Source organism: Prenolepis imparis, unplaced genomic scaffold (genome assembly GCF_030444845.1).
Source record: "Prenolepis imparis isolate NDT839.2.m4 unplaced genomic scaffold, iyPreImpa1.0 SCAF_10, whole genome shotgun sequence".
Classification (NCBI taxonomy): Eukaryota; Metazoa; Arthropoda; class Insecta; order Hymenoptera; family Formicidae; genus Prenolepis; species Prenolepis imparis.
This window is the reverse complement of record NW_028141168.1, coordinates 5089396-5114487: the sequence shown is the minus strand read 5'-3', so window position 1 is coordinate 5114487 and position 25092 is coordinate 5089396.

The window sequence follows — 25092 nt, the reverse complement described above, 5'->3', positions numbered from 1 at the left end:
ACATAGTTCGCGATTATGTATGATTAACACGACGAATTAATTGTATTTTTACACAGTTGCAATATTCTTTGTCCAAATGTGTGTATCATGTTTCATTTTCAAAGAAATGTCATTAAAATCTCAAATTGCTTAATAATAAAATGAGACACAAGTTGCAAAAGAGGTTTAACTTTGCAAAATAATATTCCGAAACGTAGGGCTTCATCATAAATAAATAATCAAGATTTTTTCCTTTCCTTAACTATCACGATCTTCAAATTCAATTAAAAATATTGCGACTTGAGAATTTTTATCCAATTAATCAGAATAATTTTGTGTGTAAATGGTTTCTATTAATCTTTAAGTTATTTAAAATAATTCCTTTGATTATTGCAACAAATATATGTTACATGTGATAGCAATTGTTATATTGTAAACAAAAGATTTTGCGGAATTTAATCCGTAAAAAAAAAGAATCGTAAAAAGTTGGCTGCACGTATAAAGCAAAACGTCGTAATGCTTTTGCAGACTCAAGCCAAGTTTTATGGCAAACGAAAAATACAAGCACACCTGGCAAGAAGACGGCAGGTAAATCTGGCAACGTGAAAAAGGGAATGTCTTAAAAGAATCAAGATTACAATGAAAGAGAATGTTATAAGATTATATAAGAGCAAAAGATATATCATATAAATAAAGCATGGGATGAAATAAAGAAAGCATATAATAAGAAATGTAAAAAGCAAATGTAAAAGCTTTAGAGAACAACGCGTATGATTCGTACAGTTTGTGTATTAAAAATAAATATAATATTTGCTGATTTTCCTTGCATTATAAGAAATCGCAAGGGTATAAATAAAGACTTTTTTATGATTTCACATAGAAAGAAATTCACCTATCTATTTTTAATATTTTTTAATCGCAATTATTTTCAACTAAATGAATATTTTACTGTTATCGCTAACAATGTAGAATGTAGATGTTAATGCGATTTAAAAAATAAAATAAAAAATATAATTTTTTTCTAATTATATATATTATCTCATTTTATTAGTAATATTTTATTTCTTATTTTTTGTATACTTATTTTTATATTTAATTATGTTGTAGCTACTTCGTTAGAGACTAAAAAAATCTCGCGTACATCGATTTGTAATCATAGGAAATATTAATTCCAAACTATCTATTATTTATATATAAATCGCAATTATTTTCGATTAAATAGATGTTTTACTGTAATCACTAACAATTTAAATGTAGGTGCGACTTAAAAGTATAAATAAAAATAAATCAAATAAAATTATTTTCTGATTATATATACATACAATATATCACCTCATTTTGTTGGTAATAATTTTTTTCTTATTTCTCGTATATATAATATCTTATTTTTATATTTAATTGTGTTTCTTAGCTACTTCATTAGAGACTAATAAAAACTCGCGTAAAACAGATTTGTAATTAGGAAACTACTAATTCCGAATGTATATAAATCATTTGAGATACAGCCATCGCGCCGCATCGGAATCATCTATCTTCGGGAACTTTTCGTTTGCTCGCGATGCAAGAAAAGCAAAGAGGCAAGAGAGAACTTTGGAGAACAACATCAATCCGAGATCGGTCCACAGGGCGAAGTTCAGTGAAAAAGTTGGACGACGACGCCGCTTCGCGAAATGAATTCGAGAGAATAATACGCGTTGGCGCGTAACGCATCCTCGTTCGCAGGGAGAAGCGATCGGGAATGTGAGTACGAAGGTAGGTAGCTTCTTTCATCCCGGAGAACCCCGCGGTTGATTCGGAAGGAAGACCGAAACGACGACGATGAGCGAGAAAGCGACGCAGCCGAGCGGAATGACGGAGATTTGCAATCATGCGAATGGAATAATTACGCTTAGGAAATTAACGTGCGTTGTCGGGGAGCCATAGAGAACAAGTCGACGTAATTGTTGGCGCTAATTAATTAATAGCTTCGAATCCGGGTGATTAAACAAACGATTGCGCGAAGAGCATCTGAGAGAGAGAGAGAGAGAGGGATTTTTTAAATAAAATATTAAGTAATAAAAAATTAAATAATTTTCAAGTTGTATTATTTTCAGTAAAAATAAACAATGTAGCTCTTGATATGTAGATCTTAAATATTGAATACACATACGTATTCACAGAGAAAATAAGAGCGAGAGAAGCAAAAATCTCGTTTGACATCTTAAGAAAATGTGCAAATGGGAAACTTGCACATTGTTATTCTTCACGTCGGTAAACAAATATTTTTCTCATCCCTCCTCGGGGGAAAATGAAAACTTGAAAACCTCCGAAAAGCTAAAAAGTACATGAATCCCGCGCGATAACAGTAAAACCCGTTAATTTATATCCGTGAAATCTGAAGTGAGCATCGATACTTTATCGCAAATTGCTTTTCACCTCGGCTGTGTAAAAAAAAAAAAAAAACACAACAACTGTATAACTCGCGAGAACGAGATTTAATTTGATAAACTCGCGCAAACCGACCGATCGAACGCGAATTTATTTTTGCGACCAAAGCAGCGGCCGCGAATGCCGCCGGATGCGGATATTAAATTATAGACGAATATTACTTAACACTGGAGAGAGAGAGAAAGAGAAAGAGAGAAGGAAAGACCTTTTATTCTTTATCGTCCCATCGTTGGGCCCCGTTCTTACGAAAGCGAACCTTCGCACAGTGTAACAGGCAGGTTCTAGCTCGGCAAATTATTAACAATCAGGCAGGTGTTTGCGCGATTCACGAGATTTGCTAACAAGGCGGCATTTTCGAGGTGCGGACTTGAAGCATATAATTATATCCCTGCCTCCTCCTATGCGTATGCATGCTTCGGCACCAGCCTCCTCTATATAGGGTGTGCCGATCGCCCTGGATTTTACCGAAACGCGTCTCTGAGTCTTTATGCATTTTCATGGATAATATTTTACATAAAAAATATGAAGTCTCCTTTATATTTTCATTTCAAACATTTAGTAAAATAACAAGCGTTTATATAATATACTCACGCAGAAAAAATTACATCTTTATCTATTAATATTAATCCTTATTTTTTTTAGAAATTTTCAGAAGTAAATACTGCGATTTTTAACAAAATATATAAGATAATTTAGAGACTTCTCGATATGCTAATATAAAAATAATAAATCTAGATTATTTTAAAGATTTTAATATTTCTTAAATTATAAAAGATATAATAAATATATTTATTCGATATATAATATATGTATATACAATATATATATATGTATGTATGTATGTATGTATGTGTGTATGTATGTGTGTATGTATGTATGTATAAGATATATACAAAAATATATATAATAGATATTTAATATTTAAATAATAGATACTTAAGAGCGGAGATCAAAATATAAAATACATTTTAAAAAATAAATGTGCTTAATATTTATAAAAGTAAATGGTTGCCTTTCTTATACATTATAAGAGAAATCTGAACACTCTTGAGGAAAAGTTTGATGTTTTGTGTAATGTATATTTGTATTAAATAATTTGTATTAAATACTCGTACCAAAATAAAAGAAAAGGAAGACCTATTAAGTGAATAAATAAAGCTATCTAAATTTTTGTATTTAAAGTCGAATTTTTCTATATACAAGAAAATTGTCATTTAGTTTTTGTAGAATAATTTTTCTCCACAACATCGCGTTCAATTCTATTTATTTACATATCTATAATAGTTATCAGCATTTTTGAGATCCTAATTTTTCAAATTATATAAAAGTATCGAAATTTTCCAAATATCAAAATGACTATAAAATGACTATCTATCCTATCTATCATCGATCTAATCGTGTAATCTGTATCTACGATTGTGATAATAGATGAAATAATCGACGTACAGGATATTTCCCATTTCCTACGGCATCGAAGATCGGGAAGATTATGCCGACTTGAGTCCAATTACATTTACAAGGAGAATCGATCGTGGAATATTAGAACGTTGCTCCTACGATTGCAAGGAACTGCGACGAGGAAATGCCTACCCGCGGCATTGACGATATGGACGAATAGAGGAGAAGGTGCCTACGGCGATTCCGCAAATCAATTTACGATACGCGGAACAGACGATGCTCGATGCGGACGCGGATGCTGCGCGCAGGAACGCGTTCCATCCCGGCTTCATAAATCATTACTCGTTACGCCATCGTTACGCCATCGTTACAGTTGTCATTATGCCTCTGCCCGGGAGAGATTCTATCCTATTGCACGATCGTTACGGTTTAGCTAAAGTCTCGTGGCTCTTCAGCTCCGTTAAAATCTTGTCAGCGAGATGGAAAACGTGGAATTCCTAAGCGTAGAAGCAAACCACGTTTTCCTACCACCAGGAAAGATCTTATTGGTGCGACATATATTTGCGCAAAACGTAAAAAATATACACAGGGTGTTAAAGAAAAGGGTTATATATTTTGAGAGCAGGTAGTATTAATCAAAATAAGAAAAAAAAGTCTAATAAACATGGGTTCTACGATTAATATCTTCGAAGATATAGACTATCTTTACATTTGAACTTATTGTCTTTTTTTATTAATTGTATCACTTTTACATTGCAATAAACAAAAGAGTACTTACTAGTTTTGCTATAATAACATTAGATTTGTAAATATTAGTATCAGTATAAGAAATAAACAATAAGTTCAAATAGAAAGATAGCTTATATCTTTGAAGATATTGTTTATACGACCCATGTTCATTAGACTTTTTTTCTTATTTTGATTAATACTACCTGCTCTCAAAATGTAACCCTTTTTTTAACACCCTGTATATATACTATATTTATAATTAATTTAAAATTAAAATTAAAATTTTTATAATTAAATTTATATAATATATGTATTTTATATACATATATGTTTAAAAAAAAAAGTTTTTATTTTTGCACGCATTCCATCTAAAAAGTTAGCTAGTGGGGAGATAATAATTACCTTAAAATGCCAACTCCAATAAATTTCATTTAATGGTTCCACATTCGTCTTGAAATTTTCCCATTTAAATAATATGGGGAATGCATTTTTTTCTCAATAAATTCGATTTATCTTCATCAAAATCAATTAAAACAATTTAAATTTCAATCTCAGTAGTTACTGTAGACTGTGTTGATAACTACTAAAACAAAGTAAATTAAGAACGCAGTAGAAAAATGAATGAAAGATCATTTTAAAAAAATAAAAAAGGGCGTTTTTTTCAATTTTTATCTATTCTTTTTAACATAATTAATACACCAACTTATAAAGACAAGCCCTTTTTTGGTCATAGCTGGATCTTCGTGTTAATATTTATTGTGTGATTTTACATACTATTGTTTTCAAGTTCATTGAACTGCGCGCAGAATAAATTTTTCGGTCTTGAAACACAGTTACATGATAAACAAGAATAGTAATATCACGATATTAAATTGATTAATCATTTTTTATCTATTTTTTTTAACATAAATAATACACCAACTAATAAAGACAAGCCTTATTCGGTCATAGCTGGATTAATTAATCAATTTAATATCGTTATATTATTATTCTTGTTTATCATATATAATATATACAAATATATATATATATATATATATTATATTTTATATATATTGTATTTAATATATACATTCTATATATTATTTATATGTATATATATTGTATTTTATATATACATTATATATATTATTTATATGTATATATATTATGTATTATATTTATATATTATATATATTTTATATATATATAAAATTTTTAAATAAGATTTTAGATATAAGAGTATATTACATATATATACATATACATGTATATATGTGTCCAATTTGGTCACCCCATATATCGCTTCGTGGCAGCGCCCGGTTGGCTGCGGCGTGAAACCGGTGGGTATGATTACCCACTTTAGTTAACGATCTTCGTAGTCCCATGGCGGTTCCGAAAGGTCAGAAAGAAAAACGCAAGAAGAGTGGAGCGAAAATGAGAAGGAAAGAGAAAGAGAGCGACGAGTCGACGACTCGTCGCCGTTTATATCCGCCTTTTGCGCTTTTATCCCGTACAGGTTTTTGCGCGTCTCTCTATAGCGCGATTAACAATAAGGCATTAACAATAAGCGCGGAAGTATTCACTACGAAATCGTCGACGAAAATTGTTTTGCACGACTGTTGTGCTTTCATTATTATAAAGTTTCGCAATTATAAAGTAGAAAACGGACGGATAAAAGCACTACTCTAAATGCAGCGTATTATCTTTTATCTTTGCAAAAAATAAATTACAATTATAAAATAAATTTAGAAGAATTAACCAAAGTGTAATAACGTTGCGCTTTATGCCACGTTTTATATTTTTCAGTAACATATAAATAAATATAAATTTTCTTATGTCATATTTTAAAATTTGCTCGTTACACTCAGGTAACACTGTATGTGTCTAGATAACAATAATATATTCTTCTATAGTAAGAAAATAAGACATTTATAAAAAGAAAAAAATGAGTTAAACATCAGCCTATTTGTCATAGATTGTTGCTATTTAAAAGATATTAAAAAATTAATTCAAATTAATTCAAATTAATTCAAATTAATTAAATTTAAAATTTAAAAGAATTTAAAAAATAATTAAAATTAATTAAAATTAAAAATTTAAATTAAACATTCTTTGAATATTAAAAAATTAATTTAATTTAATTAAATATCTTTTAAATAGCAACAATCTACGAATAGGCTGGTTTAAGCCATACTTTTTACTCATTTTTCTTTTTTTTTTATAAGTGTCTTATTTTCTCTAGAAGTGGAAACACACCACACACACACACACACACATACATACACACACACACACACACACACACACACACACACACACACTTATATAGAAATATACATATACAGTTACCCAGATGTAATACGAGCAAATATTTTGGTCGTTAGCTGCAAAATACATAAGGAATATATTCTATGTACCGTTAATTCGCTCAAGAAATGTAATTTTATCAACATACCAGTTCCTAATGTTTAACACCCTCAAGACCGCTAGTTTTTATAGTTCACCCTTTCGTTACGGCGCGTTAAATTGCTTCTTTGAGGTTTGCTTGGTAGCAAAATGTAAATGCGTTGCAATTACTTTTCATATTTCCATCTAATAGTATCAAATGTGTTTGTAGCATTTATATATATATATATATATATATATATATATATAAATGCTACAAACACATTTAAATAGTATTTTTTATTAATTATATAATATATCTTGTATATACATATATATATAAATATATATATATATACAGGGTGTCCGGTAATAGTCGCATCAACCGTCGTGTGCAGGTAGAGCTAGTTAAACCGAGTAGAAAAGTCCTCTACCATTTTGCGATATTCTCAATAATAAGAGAGATATTAATTAATAAAGATCGGCCAATTCGCGTGACGACGGCGAGAAGAGACAGCCCAGTTTTATGTCGTTACTAAGCATGCGGCGAAAAGAAACAGTATAATGTTACACGGTTGCTAAGCGCGCGATGAAGCGGGGAGGAGCGCTTTACAAAAGACAGTGACTCCATACGAGTAGCGCTAACTCTGGACCCCCGAGTGGGCTGTCTCTTCTCGTCGCACGCTTATCATCGCGCGAATTGGCTGATTTTCTTTAATTTATTTCTCTCTTATTATTGAGAATATCGCAAAATGGTAGAGGACTTTTCTACTCGGTTTAACTAGCTCTACCTGCACATGACGGTTGATGCGACTATTACCGGACACCCTGTATATATATACACAAAAAATTACATAAATTTTGTTAGTTTCTTAAAAAAAAAATTTTTAATATATGTATATACAGGAAATCTAGATACAAACATGCTTAAAGATTCTCTTTTAAAGAAATTAAGAAAACTTATAATTTCTGCGCGAAAAGTCACAAATATAAATACTCGCGCGCAAAGAAATCGTGTTGACCTTAAAAAAAGGGACCACACTCACTCTGTTCGGTGGGCAAATCGCGGCAGGTGGGTCCAACACGGCATCATGATCGCCATGTAAAACGTAATATTTTACGACGATCCCCGACGATGACGTATTGCGGACGGACGCGCGTAAACATGGAAGTTGATACAATTCGCTCCCTCGGTGCCCCTCACACGCGTGTGTGACATAACTACGGCGTGATCTCGGCCGTATTTCACCGGATGGTGGCGGCACCGCCTGTGTGACAGGCAGTATGCAAAACGCGTGCGTGTTCGCGAGCGTGAAATTACACACCGTGTACATGCAAGTATGACCTGAGGTAGGTAGGTAGGTACGTAGGTAGGTAGATAGGTAGAGTTGTGTATATATACAGTGGGGTATAACTGCGGGCGATCAACGCGGGCGCGCACACACGAGGGTGATAGGGGGCAGAGGGAGAGGGGAAGAGGGACGAAAACCCTTACCTCTCGGAATTTCGTAAATGGGGCCGCGTAGCGCGCAATTAGTGTAATAAAGTGCTGGATGCGCATCTGCCGGCGCCGGCGGAATTGCGTATTCACGCGCGCTAATTCACGACAACTCTCTGATGCCGCCCTGATGCCGTTGACGTTGCAGCCAATAGCTGCGATTCGATAAAACGGAGATTCTGAATGACAAATGGAACGTGTACGTCGACGCTACGTTACATCCACAGCGGCGCGTTTAGTTGCGGAGAAGTTGCGCGACGAAACCGATTAATTATGTGTGTGTGTGTGTGTGTGTGTGTGTGTGTGTGTGTGTATTTAAGATATAAGATATAAGATTCCAGCATAGATAAATCGCCGATTGAGTGAGAAAAAAACACGCGTGTTATTATGAACAAATATATGATCGAATTTTTCTTTTCTCTTTTCTTTTTTAAAGTTATAAAACTTACAAATAAATTATTTTTTAGATGAATACTCAAATTACGTAAAAGCTAAAAAACGAAAAGTAGATGATTTAAATGCCCAACAAGAAGGAAAAAATATATCCTTACAATATAATGTGAAAAAATGTAATAAACTACATTTTAGAGAGCATGGCACCTCTCTCAACAGTGGATATGCTTTCCTTTCGTAAAATGTTTGACGATCTCTTATCACACACACACACACACACACACACACACACACACACACACACACACACACACACACACACACACACACACACACACACACACACACACACACACACACACACACACACACACACACACACACACATCAAAAAGAGGAATGTAGGTAGTGACAATAATAGTGATAATGAAAGTGTTTGTGATGAAGTAACAACTGATAATCAAATATTAAATAATATTCCAGCGATGCCAATAGATTTACCTGATTTTCAGTAAAAAAAAAAAAAAGATAAATTTTAACACAAAAATGATAATATGGTAGTTGGTACATATGAATATACGGTATCATCAATAAGAATAAATCAAATTAATAAAATAAATATAGACATTTAATCCTGCTGTTCTGTTCGAATTTCCTATACTTTCACATCGTTTGAGTCAATAAGATCGAAAAGCTTTAAAACAAAAAAAATAAAAAGTTTTTAGAAATATATTTCAAAACAATGCCAATAGGAGCCAACACTGGATGTTTGCGTGTACAATAATTTTATCATCCGAACCTAATTGATTTCGAAAAGTTTTAGAAAAGAGATCTTACATTGACAGATGAAATCATCAAAATGCCAGAGAAGAAGTTTGTAAATGAAATATTGAACGAAAATAAAAAATATTTTGGGTCAAAAAGACCCGAACAGAAGGGTTAATGTAATAAAATTGATATAATAAGAAAATCAAAATTAAAATTGCAAACTTAATTATATGTTTGAAAAAATTATAAAATAACTTTTATTTATTATTCATAATTTGTAGAATAAAGAAAAATAATAATTTTACTCGTTATTAATATATATAATATATATAAGTTTAATAAACTTATATATAATCTCGCCTAAAAAAATTTTCGACGATAAAAGTGAGACAGAATATACGACCAATACAGAGAGTACATATGACTTTAAAGAAGATACTGAAGAAGATACAAGCGATACAGATAATTTTTTTTGAAGTTATAGAAGATACAACCGATACAGATAGTTTTTATGGAGTTATAGAAGATATTGAAGAAGATATGACCGAAACAGACAGTTCATATGAATCTACAGAAGATACCGAAGAAGATACGACCGAAATAGAGGATACATATGAATTGGAGAAAAATACCGAAGATGAGGACGCGCAAGAGATGGAGACAAAGCAACGACCAGCGCTATCGGGTCACGTATCGGGTCAGTCCTCAAGGAAACACGGTTGCCCTCCCAATAAGCGTCCAAGAAGCGAGTTTTGGACAATAAAAGATCTCGAACTAAGAAGCAAGTGATTGCAAACCGACAGTCCACGAAAGGTGAGGCTTTAAATGTGATAACACCGGAATCTGTTTACTGATAAAATTCTAAATATTGTCTTTCACACGAATGAAGAAATTGCTAGAGTAATTCAGAAATTAAAAGATAAAAATAAGCACGTTGAGTCATATCAAAAAATCAGATCTTGTTAAAAAGTTAAAAAGTTTTATAGATTTATTGTACTTGGCGGGAATCTCTCTCTAACGATGGTATAGGAACTATTCGCAAAAACAAGCGCGAAATTCCAGAATCGTTTTAAAAAATTCCAATCTAACAATTTGAAAGTTCACAATTTTATTATCACAATAAAAAAACTTTAATAACTAAATGACACTTATAAATAAGTCCAATATATTTTGAAGAATACAAAATACTTAATACCTTTGTTTAAGGTACATATATGATTGCTAACTTGACCAATCAGCCGATTATCGATCGCTCGCGATATATAAGAATATAAAATGATCAAAAATACAATTTTTGAAAAATTCTCTGAGTCTCAATAAAATTTCTTGAGAATTCTCTCGGGTTTTTCAAGATAAAAAAGAATCCCACAGAATCCCGTTTTTTTTCAGGGAGTAGACACCCTGTATTACGATGATTGAACGATCGATTGCATAGACGAATTATAATTAACTGCATAATTAACTGCAAGTATTCGATTTGACTTAATGGAAACGCGCACGGCATTAATTCCGTCGACACGCAACAATGACGTTTTGCGGCAATCTTGCGCGTGTAAACGAATTCGCGAATTTAAGCGAAGGATAACGAGATCGTTTTGTTTCCCTCGCGCGAGTGTGTAGAAAGGTCGTACAGGGGGCTGTTTGCACGATCATAATTAACCAGCACGTGAGCTCCTCTCTTTTCAACATTCTTCTCCTCCTTTCGCTTCTCTCTCCTCCGCCGGCCGGTCAGTAATTAATCGCATGCGCGCGAGTGACGTTTTATTTAATTTCGTCATTATATCTCCGGGATAGACGGGAGGGCCGACGAGAGAGAGAGAGTAATAATTAAAATCTTTCGGTTCGACAACTCGCGCATTGAACCGTGCGTCGGAGATGGGAACATTTTTTTTTATTGCGAAAAATCACCAACGTGACGGAGGTTTGATTTCATTAATATTTTCCGATCGACCAGAAAGTCACGCGACACTTTCGCGCGTCTCATCCGCGAGAGTAATTGTCAACTGGACAACTGTTGTTTTCATTGGGGAGCGTTTCGCCAGCTTTTCGCGTCTGGTGTTTATATAATTGTTCGTCGAATCATTCGATCGTTTCGCGAGAAACGTGAAATTAAATTTTAATTCGTCAACATGACGATATAATTATTATACCAACGGCACATCGCGATGTACATTTTTGTGTGTAAATATATGTGTATGACGTGTATTATGCGCGAAATAAGTAGACGGAAAGCTAGCAACCGCGAATAAAGAATAACAAATTTTTCTTGCGCGTTTGTATATTATATCAAGTAATATGCAGGGCTGCCACCTCTCCGGGTGAAAGAGCAAATCTCCGGGTCTCCGGGTGAAGGATGAAAATCTCCGAGTCATTGGAGTTTACAAAAAAAATTTTTTTATGCCGGATTTTTTATGAATTATTACGCTCTTGTCGCGCTCTTTTATGCAGCCAACGGCTCGTTTTTTAAAATATATTATGAATCCTAAAGAAAGCGAATTACTGAAGAGCGTATTGAGTAATAAAAAATATAGTTTTAAAGTCAGAAAAAAATAAAAGGTAGTATGTCGCAATCCTTCTAATAAAGTTGTTATTGTGTTGCGTTCGTTTCTAGAATTGATAATTTTTCGTGCAATCGAAAGCGTGCAATTTTGTTTTGTTTTGTACAATCGAAAATGTCCAATTTTGCAATATTAAAAATTATAATACATAATAAGTAAACACAATCAGCATATCGCGTTTGATTTTTTTTTTTTTTTTAGAAGGTGATTTCTGGGTGAACGGAGATACCGAGGTGGCAGCCCTGAGTATATGTATAAGGTGTTTACGAAATACTTGGACAAAATTCTAGGGCATATTTCGATCAAAATAAAGAAAAAAATGTATATTATTTATATTAATAATTAATTATTGCATATACTTATAGTCAAAAATGAGTAGTTGCGAAGTTAAACAAAATTTATTATTAAAGAATTATAAGTAAGCGTTTAACTCATAAGAAGTGCCCAAAATGGCCGCCATTTGAAATTTATTTTTGACTATGAGTATATAATAAATCTTTTTCTATATTTTTATGTAAGGAATACATAACTACACTAGAAATTTGTCCAAGTATTTCGTAAACACCTTGTATATTAGGCGACATACGACTAACGCAGTTTAATTGAAAATGTAATAATCCGCTTTCGGCTTCTCAACGGAGAGAAGGCGAGATTAAACGGCCGCCGTTTTTTAAAGTTTTTACAGGATTTTCACGATTGATGTAAACCTGGTACGTCTCTCTAACTTTGTAAAAATTAAAAATAAATGACATAGAGTTTGTTTGTACTTCGTTTATATCTGTTTTTGTACCGTACTTTATTTCATTTGTATCTCAAAGGGCACAGTACTACAGCAGTTTTGAATTTTTAAGTATCCCTTATGAAGAGTAACTTGGCTTTTTCTTTAAAGATATATAAAACGGGATTCAACAGTTTGTTTTTAATTTCGTTCGTGTATTGCAAAGAGCAATATTTAAAAAAATAGTATACAAAAATAGTATACAAGTAGTATAGTATACAATTTATCATTTTAGCGTTATATAAAAAATTGAGAAATGCTGTAGTTTCAAATCCTTTCAGGTACAAATGAAAATGAAAAATAATACAAACGTAGGTCGTTTTCTATCTTGTTTAATCCCTTGAGGCACAAGCAAAATAAAGTGCGGCACAAATAAGTGTAAATAACAAAGTACAAACAAATTACATTAACAATTACATTATTAATTTTTAATTTTTATAAAATCAGACGCCAGGTTTACATCGACAATTTACATAAAGAGATTTGTGGATTTTATAAATATTTTTTAATAATATATTTGTATATCTCTTTTTCATAATTTATAGAAATAATCTGTGAGTGAATAATGTGAGTGAACTAAATACAATATCTATAATCAATAATTATTTCTGTGTAATTAATTGAAGTCTGACAAAATCTCTGATTATTCGGCAATATACGATTTTTAGAAATGTATAGTCTCTCACCGCGAAAGCCTCAAATATCAAATGTATAGTCTCTAATTACTGATTATTTGATCTGAATTGGGCAAACCTGATAAGTGATATTTAATCAATCGTTAATTATCTGACTGATGCGATTCATTCAATTATGTCGTGAGATTTTCTTTATCTCGCGCGATTGCTATTTTAATATAATCTTCATATAATCAAGTATATCGTTCATTAATATTGATATATCAAAATACAATAACAAAATATAACACGTAATTTTACAGCTTGTTATTTCCATTTTTGCTATCATAATTATATATAATTATTATCATTCTAATCACACAAATATATTTTAATCACAATTTCTTTATTTCTTTTGATTGTTTTTTTTACTAGTACAACTTATTAGATCTTATATAGCGTATCAGCTCTTTACTAAAAAGTAATATTATAATTTAATTAACATTTCTTTTCTCAAATAATTTCTAAACTAATTTTTATAATGACTTTATAATGACTATAATAATGTAAATGTATAGATAATTAAATGAGAAAGTCTTCTACGCTCGTGTAATGTTCAAAACGAATTCATATATTTAAGAGGCCAACTTTTCGAGCCATTATTAGGGTGTTATATTAAACTCAAGTTTATTCAATTTATTATATAATACAAAACATAATAAAATATAAATGGAAGGTATAAACGTTTCAACTGCACGCAGTCTTCTTCAGTATTATAAAAATTCTTACAAACAACTTAATCCTAAACATTGGCAGTAATAAAATTACTATGAAACGAGCAATTTAGTGAAAATTTATGCGTATTATAATGTGTCATATTCGAATTGTCGTACGTGTATTCGTTGTGATATGATCAATCTCAGAGGTGATAAATGAATCCCGTAAAATTTCATCGTTGATATGCGAGAAATTGTTACTAGTAGAAAGCACTGTGAGTGATGAATAAAGATTAATTAAAATGTCAATTATTATAAAAAAACCAATACGGAATTGGCACGCTTGCTTATGTATCGCTCTTCTTGACATATCCTTAGACAGACCGGTATGATAAGACCGCTCATTTCCAACTGTAATTTTGTCTCAATTTGTGTATGTTTTTATGTGTTCGGTTAAGTATGCCTGAAATAATATTTGACCTATTTGTCTGTATATTTATTTTATGTTTGTTAATTTTCCTAAAATATCATAATACGATTTAGTAACTCAGTATCTTTATTTAAATTTAACCCGTTTGTTTGTTCCTTAATGTGCAACATCTCAGAAATGAGTCTTTTATGATAATTACTTTCGCTGTCTAAAATCTTCACGTTGTCCCAGTCGAAAGTATGGTGTTCATTGATTATGTGTTCAGAAATTACCGTATGTTTATTCGAATCTAATCTAATATTGTATCTGTGTTCTTTCATTCTAGTCTGTAATTGTCTCTTCGTTTGACCTACGTAGGATGCATTACAATCATTGCAATTGATCTTATACACAACATTTGAGATAAATGGGCGTTCATTTTTATCTTTATGTGCTTAATGATTTTATCAAGTTTATTGAAACATCTATATCCTATTATGAAGTCCGAGTTTTTAAACGATGAGACCACCATTTCTGAGATCTTATTAATGTAAGGTATAACAAATAATTTTTTTGTTACTGATTCCTTGTCTGTCTCTTTTATTTTTCTTGAGTTGATTTGTTTGTTTATAATGCTTTTTTTGGAAATGAGATGTCCTACCCGGTGATTAATTCTATTAAAAATGAGGTCAAGAGGGTAACCGTTACTTATTAGTATATTGATAATTAATTCCAAATTTTTATTGAAAAATTGAGGGTGGATAGTAATAGACCTCTGTCAACCAAGTTGTAAATTATTCCAATTTTGTGACAGAGTGGGTGGTTGGAGAAAAATGATAGAGTTCTTCCTGAGAAGGTTTCTTTTTGGTACCAATCTATGTATATCATGTTGTTAATAATTTTAATTGTTAAGTCTAAGAAACTTAAGCCACGGTTAACCTCCTATTCTACCGTAAATTTTAGTCTGTCATGGTACCCGTTAAAATCCACAATCCGTACCATGTTATCCCTAGAGGTGGTTAATAGTATGTCGTCAACATATCGAAAGTAGAACGTGCATCTTATGTTTAATAGATCGAGAACTATGTCTTCCAGATCACGCATGACTAAATCAGCTATGATTGGAGACAATGGAGGGGTCCCAAAAGTTTGCTTATATATTTTGTCTTTGAATGTGAAATATGTGGATGTCAGAATGAATTTGATACATTGTATAAACTCATTATGAGGTATTTTTGTATTTTTTGCAATGTATTCCCACCTATCACTGATACCGCTGATCGCAAGTTCCAGAGGCACGTTCGTGAAAATATAGATAATTGCAATTAGTACATTAGTAGACTACATTGTATAATACACTTTTTATTTTATTTTTGATGTTCTATATATATATATATATATATATATATATATACATATATATATATATATAATATTATTTATTTTTTTTTTGGTTCTAGTTTTTGATTCGTAGAATGCTATAAACTGATGGAAGAAAAATAGATGTTAATATTTTTATTTTCTCTGTTAAATAACATTTTTTGTGTGACTACCTCTGTCTATAATTAATTAATTCGTTCAATAGAAAATTTAAAATAATGATTACTTTTTATTACGCGAATAGACTGTTCTAAAAATATATCGTTTTCGAGAGAATAAAATAAATGATTATACATCACAAAAATATCTCTTTCTCGTATGTCTTCTTTTGTCTTCGTATTACTTTTTTAACAACGCTTCCAATATATGTATGTTTATCTTATATCTCTTCGGAAGTGTCTGTATACCGTACATATGCAAAGGAAAGATAAGTCAATGATACCCATTCCATTAATTCGTTCTCTTGTTCTCGCTGATGAGATGTCGAGATACGACATCATTACTTCGGAATAAGGTAAAAAGATACGGGGGAGAGCGATATTTCTCTACGAAAGAGAGAGAGAGAAAGAGAGAGAGAGAGAGAGAGAGAGAGGAGGTAGTTCTCGTTCGTGTAACGTGTCTGCAGATACTCTCGCGCGTCCAGACTGGATATCATCAGATCAGAGATAAACCCGCTTCCGCCGTATAGAAGAATTACAGACCGCGCTGCGTCGGGCGTGAAAAAGATGAATCAAGCCGCGCGCAACACGCCTTCTGTTTGACATACAGTACATCTCAAGCACATCGTTTGTGGAAATAATGCCCGCTGACGCACGGCATCGGAAATAGAAGGTATCACGCCGGGAATATTAATGCTACGAAAAATTGCTTATATGTATATTTACATATACAGGGTGGGTCATTTTAATGTATCTTTTTCCTACGTCTTTTACAAAAAAATGGATACTTTTTTTAAATAAAAATTGTAGGTCTCGTCGAGACAGATCCAACCATATGTATTAAAGATTCTCGATGTTTCCCTAAGTTACACATTTTTTAAATTAAAATATATTAGTGTTCTGTAAACGTGTTAAGAGGTTTTCTGCTCAAATTAAATTTTATTTTGTATTTTTCAGTAGTGATATTCGACGGCTATTGCATAATTAAATTAAAGTAAATAATACAACTGTATAAAAACATTGATTTTAATTTTAAAATTGTTTATTTAATTATCAACATGAAAAATATAATTATTTTTTTATATTTATAATTTCTATTTTATAAATATAAAAATATCCGAATAAAAAAGCCTTTTAGAAAAACAAGTCTTATAAAAATAACACACCAATTTAGTAAATTTGAACACAAAATAATAATTAAATTAAATAATACAACTTTTGTTGAAATAAATCGGTTTCCAATTAAAAAAAGGAATGATAAGTGAATTTCTAAAAAATAACTTCATCTGGAAACAAATTAATATCGTTGTTCTGTGTCTCCCTTAAAGTCAAGCAACTTTTGTGCGAAATATTTTTTTTGTGAAAGGTGTAGAAAAAAAGATATTTAAACATTAAAATGGACCACCCTATGTATACACAGTACAATATGACAAGACTTAACAAGTGATATATACATATAATGATACAAATGTGTCATGAATATAATGACATTGTTATCAGATTCACGTAGAGCTATATATTATTTGATGCTGCAAAAAATTTAATATATCAATCAACGAGAAAAACTACTTACGCATTTATACATATTTTCGTCTTGATAAATCCAGAAATTCAACACTTGCGAATCTTGTTTACTCTATCTAACGATTCATATTTTCTTATATTTTTTTCTAGAGATAAAAGACAATGTAATTTATGGAGAAAATGCAATTATCTTATCACTCGAAATCGCGAACATGTTTGACACGCATCGAAAATCTCCAAATTAATCGCATAATCTTATCCCGCCTCTGTGAGCTCCTCTAATTAGTACAGCATTAAGTCCGGAGATTCGCACCCTTATCTTCGAGCACGTACTAATACGCAACGCATTACGTGCGTGTGTGCGTGAACGTTAAGATGTCACGCGCGCGCATGTGTACGTGCGTTTACGCGCACCTGTTTCGATACGCTTGGAGTTTAGGACGATTATCAGGTGTGTATTTGGAGTAATGTACGCAGTCCGGAGGCTTGGTCGGTAAACTCTCCAAGCCGTCTCAGATACACTCGCTTCGTTATGACGCTAAGTTGTTGCAGCCGTACGAGTAATAGTCACGCCGCTACTTAAGCTTATTACCAACGCTCCGTTTAAGCATACTTCGGAGATATGCTGTTTATAAATTATCTCGCTAATAATTTTTGCATTTCTAATTTATTCAGTTCTTAATGGATTAACGAAGTATCTCAACAAAATAAGTATATAAAGTATAAGAAAAGTGTGATTAATATATCGGACCCCCATTTTTAAAGCCTCATATTTGGATAAGATTTTTTTTAGAAAATAAAAATTAAATCATGTAATTTACACGGACTTCTAACTGTAATAAATAAACGAAACTTTTTCGATAATATAAAATCTTTTTTTAAGTGAAAATGTAAAAAATGGTAATTTCCTTATTTGAGCACATTATAATATCGTACACTTCATTCTGAACTTTTTAAAAGCTAGATTATTAAAAATAATTAATTTATTAAATTGTATATTTAATTATCAAAACATATAGAAAAAATCCAATTAAAAAATCTTTTAGAAAACCATTAGTCATAAATAAAGCACACGAATTATATGAATCATAATTCGAAGACAAAATACAAATAAATTACAAAATAATACAAAAATTAAAATCATGACAACTTACATTTTAAATTAAAATCATGTATTTTTAAATATCAATATCAGTTGGTATATGATATTAGACAAATATTCATGAAAAAAATATGGCTGTCCAAACAAGAATACAAATCTGCAATTTAACTTTTATTAATGAAATTGAAAGACTACAGATATACCTACAGATATATGTTACATATATGTTAAAAAATAAAATTATTAATAAAATATATATGTTAAAAATATGCATGTTAAAAAAATATCTTCGTGTATCTTTTCATTCAAAACATCTGCCTAAACACACGTATGCAAAAATGTTTTTACATAACCAAAATTAATATAATTTATATCGACAAACTCATTACTTCGTTCATTTCCCCTAGACTAACGTTATACTGCACAAAGAAGAACCCATTAAGACAATTTCCAAGAGAATGTAGCATTTATAGCATAGTAGGGAAATGCAAGTGTACGATATTAGGATAGTGTACGATATTGGGCTCAGTTCCCTTATTGACTACCTTAAGAAATTGCTTTATACTATTTGCACGAGACGTAAATATCTGCGAAAGTGTTTTCAGCTCTATTTATTAATGAATAATTTTTAATAATTTTTGGATAACACATTTTTAATATACTAGACCAAACAAGCGCGCACTACGCGCGCACTAATCTTCGATATTACATTCAAAAGAATTATATATTTTCAAAAAAATAATATAAAGTTTGTTAATAGAAATTAGTTGATAACTGTCAAAAAAATTAACCGAGTTTAAAGTATTATAACATGCATATTATTTAAAATATATTATTTTAATTTTTATAACACATTATATAAAAATTTAATTAGGAATTAGCATTTTAATCAACTGATTTCTGTCAAAAAATATTAATAAAACGTTAATTTGCTAATTAAATTATAAAATAATAATACGTTAAAAATATAAAAATAGTTATATGTTGTATATAATATGTTATAACACCTTATCTTCGATTATAATAATTTTTGACAGAAATTAACAAGGCAAATATTCTAAAACTTATAGTTTTTTTACATTTTAGAATTTCAATTTTGAAAGTTATTCGCGAAAATGAATCAAACTATAAGTTGTAAAGTAATGGGCATGGGCGGTTTTAAAGGTTTTTTCAAGGTCTACAAAACGAGCCCACAAAAAATGTTCTAGATCTTATAGAGGCGTAAATTTTCGCGAAAAACGTTTAAAATTTAATTGCAAAAATTAAGGCCTGTGTAAGTCGTAGAACATTTTCTTTGGGCTCATTTTGTAGGTCTTGAAGAGACCTTTAAAACGCGTCTACAGAAAATGTTGTACGACTTACACAGGCCTTAATTTTCGCCAAAAACGTTTAAACTTTGAATTTAAAAATTAAGGCCTTTATAAGTCCTAGAACATTTTCTGTAGGCTTATACTGGGTGAGGCAATAATTATTAGCACCTTAAATATCTTTATAAATATTGATTTTAGACAAAAATGTTTCAAACAAAAGTTGTAGGGTTTCGAGGGAGACATAACATCGTAATCAAGAATTGCCCTTGAGTGGCGTTTTTCATTAATAATTAATTAATTATTTACCTAAGCGACTGATTAGTTATTTATTGAATAACAATAACATTATTTCATGACTTTAGTCATTTTGATCAGTCATTAATTTCTTGATCTTAATCAAGAAATAATATTATTGTTATTCACAATTGTTATTTAATAAATAACTAATTACTTGCTTAAACAAACAACTTACAATTTTTAATTATTTGTATTTAATTAATATTCGAAAAACTAATTATGTATACATATATGTATATGCCATGAATGTTAATAAAATATACATATAATTGTATACAAATAAACTATATACAAATTGAGTATAACACTGTGTTGTATTATTTAATACTATTTATTTGTTTTGTCGATGTTATATATATGTATACATATACATGTATAATAGATTTTGTTGCTAAATAAATAGTTTTTTAGCGATTATATAATTATTCTCTCTGAAAATGCGTCAAACATATAAAAGTATAATGTCAAATTTTAAAAAAATAGAAATAATACAGTGAAGAATATCATATATGTCTGTTAGCATATTTATTTTGATCTTAAAATATTACATCAATTTTAATTTACTAGTATAAATAGAAGGCGTGTGCACATTATATAATAAATTTAATTGTTTCAAAACCTATAAATTTTAAATATATATATATATATATATATATATATATATATATACAGGGTGTATCAGACCACTCGTCCACCCCTTTTATTTTGGAAACGGCTCAAAATTATTAAAAACGACGAAATACATATTTGATTATTTCGAGAGGTTAGTCTTTTAAGGGGGTTTCGATGGTTGTCCCCTCCAAAAGAGTGCTTCAGGGGGATCCCAACTTAAAAATTTTAAATGGAATCACCCATATTGTAGTATATCGGTTAAAAGGGCATAAGAAAAGAAAATTTTTGGCGCAAACCGGAGGTTGATACGTTGACCCGAAAATAATTTCTGAATGGGTCAACGTATCAACCTCCAGTTTGCGCCAAAAATTTTCTTTTCTTATGCCCTTTTAACCGATATACTACAATATGGGTGATTCCATTTAAAATTTTTAAGTTGGGATCCCCCTGGGGCACTCTCTTGGGGGGACAACCATCGAAACCCCCTTAAAAGACTAACCTCTCGAAATAATCAAACTCGTATTTCGCGATTTTTCATAATATTGAGCCGTTTCCAAAATAAAAAGGGTGGACGGGTGGTCTGATACACCCTGGATACAGGGTGTCCCATTTTAATCTCCTCAGGCAAATATCTCGAAAAATATGGAAGATACGGAAGAATGTTTCAGACAAAAGTTGAAGGACTTGAAGGGGGACAGATGATGAAAATATGGACTTGACCTTGAGTGACCTATTGAAGGTCAGGTCAATGTTATCGATGTTTTCTTAAATGGAACCCCCTATTTTTTATTGCATATTCTTGTAGCCCTTGTCGAGACGTTTTCAAAACACTACCTATTGATGTCTCTTACGCAAGCCGTTCCCAAGATATGAAGCTTTAAAATTGACATACCGCCGGCATTTGCATTACCCGTTGTACACCGCGGGGAGGTTGTTCAGTCGAATTTGTATATCAAGTGGCTATAAAAAGGGCAGACTTTGTGTGTGTGTGTGTGTGTGTGTGTGTGTGTGCGTGCGTGCATGTGTGTGTGTGTGTGCTTTTTTAGTAAAACTTTTATCTCTCTTTCTCTACCATTTTCTTATCCTTTCCCTTACATTAAAATAACCAGAAGAAAAATAATTAGAGAAAAGTTTTACTAAAGAAGCACACACACCCACACACACATACACGAAGAACTATATATATATATATATATATATATATATATATATATAGGAGCGAAGAAAATCCCAGAGTCACGCGGCTAAGAAATTTCCAAATTCGCTGGAAGATAAATCTGTGGGCTGGAATAATGGGTACTCAAATACTTGGGCCCGTTATTCTTCCAGACATCTTAACTGGCCAAACGTACGTGGAACTTTTAAGAGAAAATCTGCCAGATTTTTTAGAAGAAGTGCCACTATTGGAGAGGAACAAGATTTTCTTTCAACAAGACGGTGCTGGGCCACACAACGCCAGAATTGTAACAACATATTTAAACGAGCAGTTTCCTGGACGTTGGATGGGTCGGTATGGCCCGATACGTTGGCCCGCAAGATCCCCGGACCTTAATCCTTTGGACTTTTTTTATGGGGATATTGCAAGGAAATGATTTACAAAACGCTTCCTGATGACGTCGACGATTTAGAAACAAGATTGCGACATGCAATTTGGAATGTCGAAGAAGAAGTAATGGAGAACGTCCAAAGAAATTTATTAAAACGCATGAGAGCTTGCGTTAGAATGGATGATGCTCATTTTGAGCACCTATTATAAATTTTTTTTTAATTAAAAATCAATCCGCTCTTTTCAGAGCGACCAAAAACAATCCGCTCTTTTCAGAGCGACCAACACATTTATACGTGGAACATCCTGTTCGCAAAATATAATTTAAAAAAATAATAATTTTTCTCACGTCTCGCTTAAGAAAGAAAAGGCAAAACGTGCGGATAATGTTAAGTTATTAAAAAAAAAAGTATTATAATGTATTATAATACTTTTTTTTAAATAACTTAATTATTACACGTTTTCGAAATTTGCGCATTCACAATGCAAAGGCTTCGATTAACCGCAAGACATGGTAGCGTCTCGCGAGTCTCGCGTCAATCACACGTTCGGCAACGCCGCGTGATTGTTGTCGTCGCGTCGCGTCGCGTCGCCCGTCTGTTGTCGTCGCCGCAGACTCTATTGTCGTCCGCATCGAGTAACTTGTGCTGTGCATTTAACTTAACGCGTTTTTTCAAGTAATTTTTAATAATTAATCGGTAGTAACCGATTAGTGTTGTAATCGGTTATTAAATAAACTGAGAGAATTTTCGATCAAGTGCGTGAGTGTATTCGTCAAAGTGTCGATATAATTTATAAAAGAAAAAAAATTCGTTTATTATTCGGTGTGTCACGGTGTGTCGTCTCATTGTTGTCCACTCTAGTCGTGCAACAATTATTCATCAAAAGACATCAAACATCTCTACAAGGTAAAAATTAATGAGTGAGAGAGGAAGAAAGAGAGAGAGAGAGAGAGAGAGAGAGAGAGAGAGAGAGAGAGAGAGAGAGAGAGAGAGAGAGAGAGAGAGAGAGAGAGAGAGAGAGAGAATGAATGTACGCACGCACGCACGCACGCACACACACACACACACACACACACACATCGCGTGTAGCTAACAGCTGATCGCAGTGAGCGCCGCGTGTAATCGCCCGCGTCGGATAATGAGTTGCGCCGCTCCTGTCTACCGCCCGTACTCGTGCCGTAATTCGCTAAATTTTTCCTTTTATAATTTGAAAACTAAGCTTCGGATAAAATTTTGGCAAAGGAAAAATCGTCTTAGAATTCAGCCAGGTACGGCAGAACCAACTTTATTATTTTGGGATATCTTTTTATTGACTATACAGATCAATAAATCCTTTTCCACGATTAAAGTACTTATAAAAACGGACCGCGTTAGCTATAATTCCATATATAAATCATATAAAAATCAAAAATTACAGTTTTGTTATCGGCTTCTTTCATGTCAGCTCGTAACAATACTTATTTAATAAAAATAGTTCTGCAGTTTATCTGTGCATAAAATATAGTATACGCGATAGGGTTAACATGAAGAAATATTAGTAAACAATAAAAAGTGAGATTGCAAGTCTAATAAAAAAGTTATATATTAAAAACATTTTCACGCATATGTGTGCATACGTGCATATGTTGGATATGTGTGGTGCTAACCTATTGTGTGTATATGTGTATACGTGTATATGTTTGGATATGTGTGGTGCTAACCTATCGGAGTTCGACCATCCGACTAGGATCCCCTTAAGGGGATTCTAAAGTTAGTTCTGTCGGTACGGCAGAACCAACTTTAGGATCCCCTTATTATTTTCGGATATCTTTTTATTGACTATACAGATCAATAAATCCTTTTCCACGATTAAAGTACTTATAAAAACGGACCGCGTTAGCTATAATTCCATACATAAATCATATAAAAATCAAAAATTACAGTTTTGTTATCGGCTTCTTTCATGTCAGCTCGTAACAATACTTATTTAATAAAAATAGTTCTGCAGTTTATCTGTGCATAAAATATAGTATACGCGATAGGGTTAACATGAAGAAATATTAGTAAACAATAAAAAGTGAGATTGCAAGTCTAATAAAAAAGTTATATATTAAAAACATTTTCACGCATATGTGTGCATACGTGCATATGTTTGGATATGTGTGGTGCTAACCTATCGTGTGTATATGTGTATACGTGTATATGTTTGGATATGTGTGGTGCTAATCTATCGGAGTTCGACCATCCGACTAGGATCCCCTTAAGGCTCCTGGCTCCTTGCCGACCATGTCGAAAACGTAAGAATTTTCAACGTATCACAAATCGTATCATTACATGCCGTTCGGATTGGGATCGAGGATGTGTATAGGCGATAGGTTCGCTACTCTGAAAGTAAAACTCTTGCTATTTCATTTATTAAGACGATGTGACCTGAAACCGTGCGCTAGAACTGTATTACCCTTAAGATATTGTAAGAAAAATCTGTCCATGAGGCCGGAAGGTGGATTCTGGTTGAATGTACAGCGTAGAATTTATATTTAATCGATAT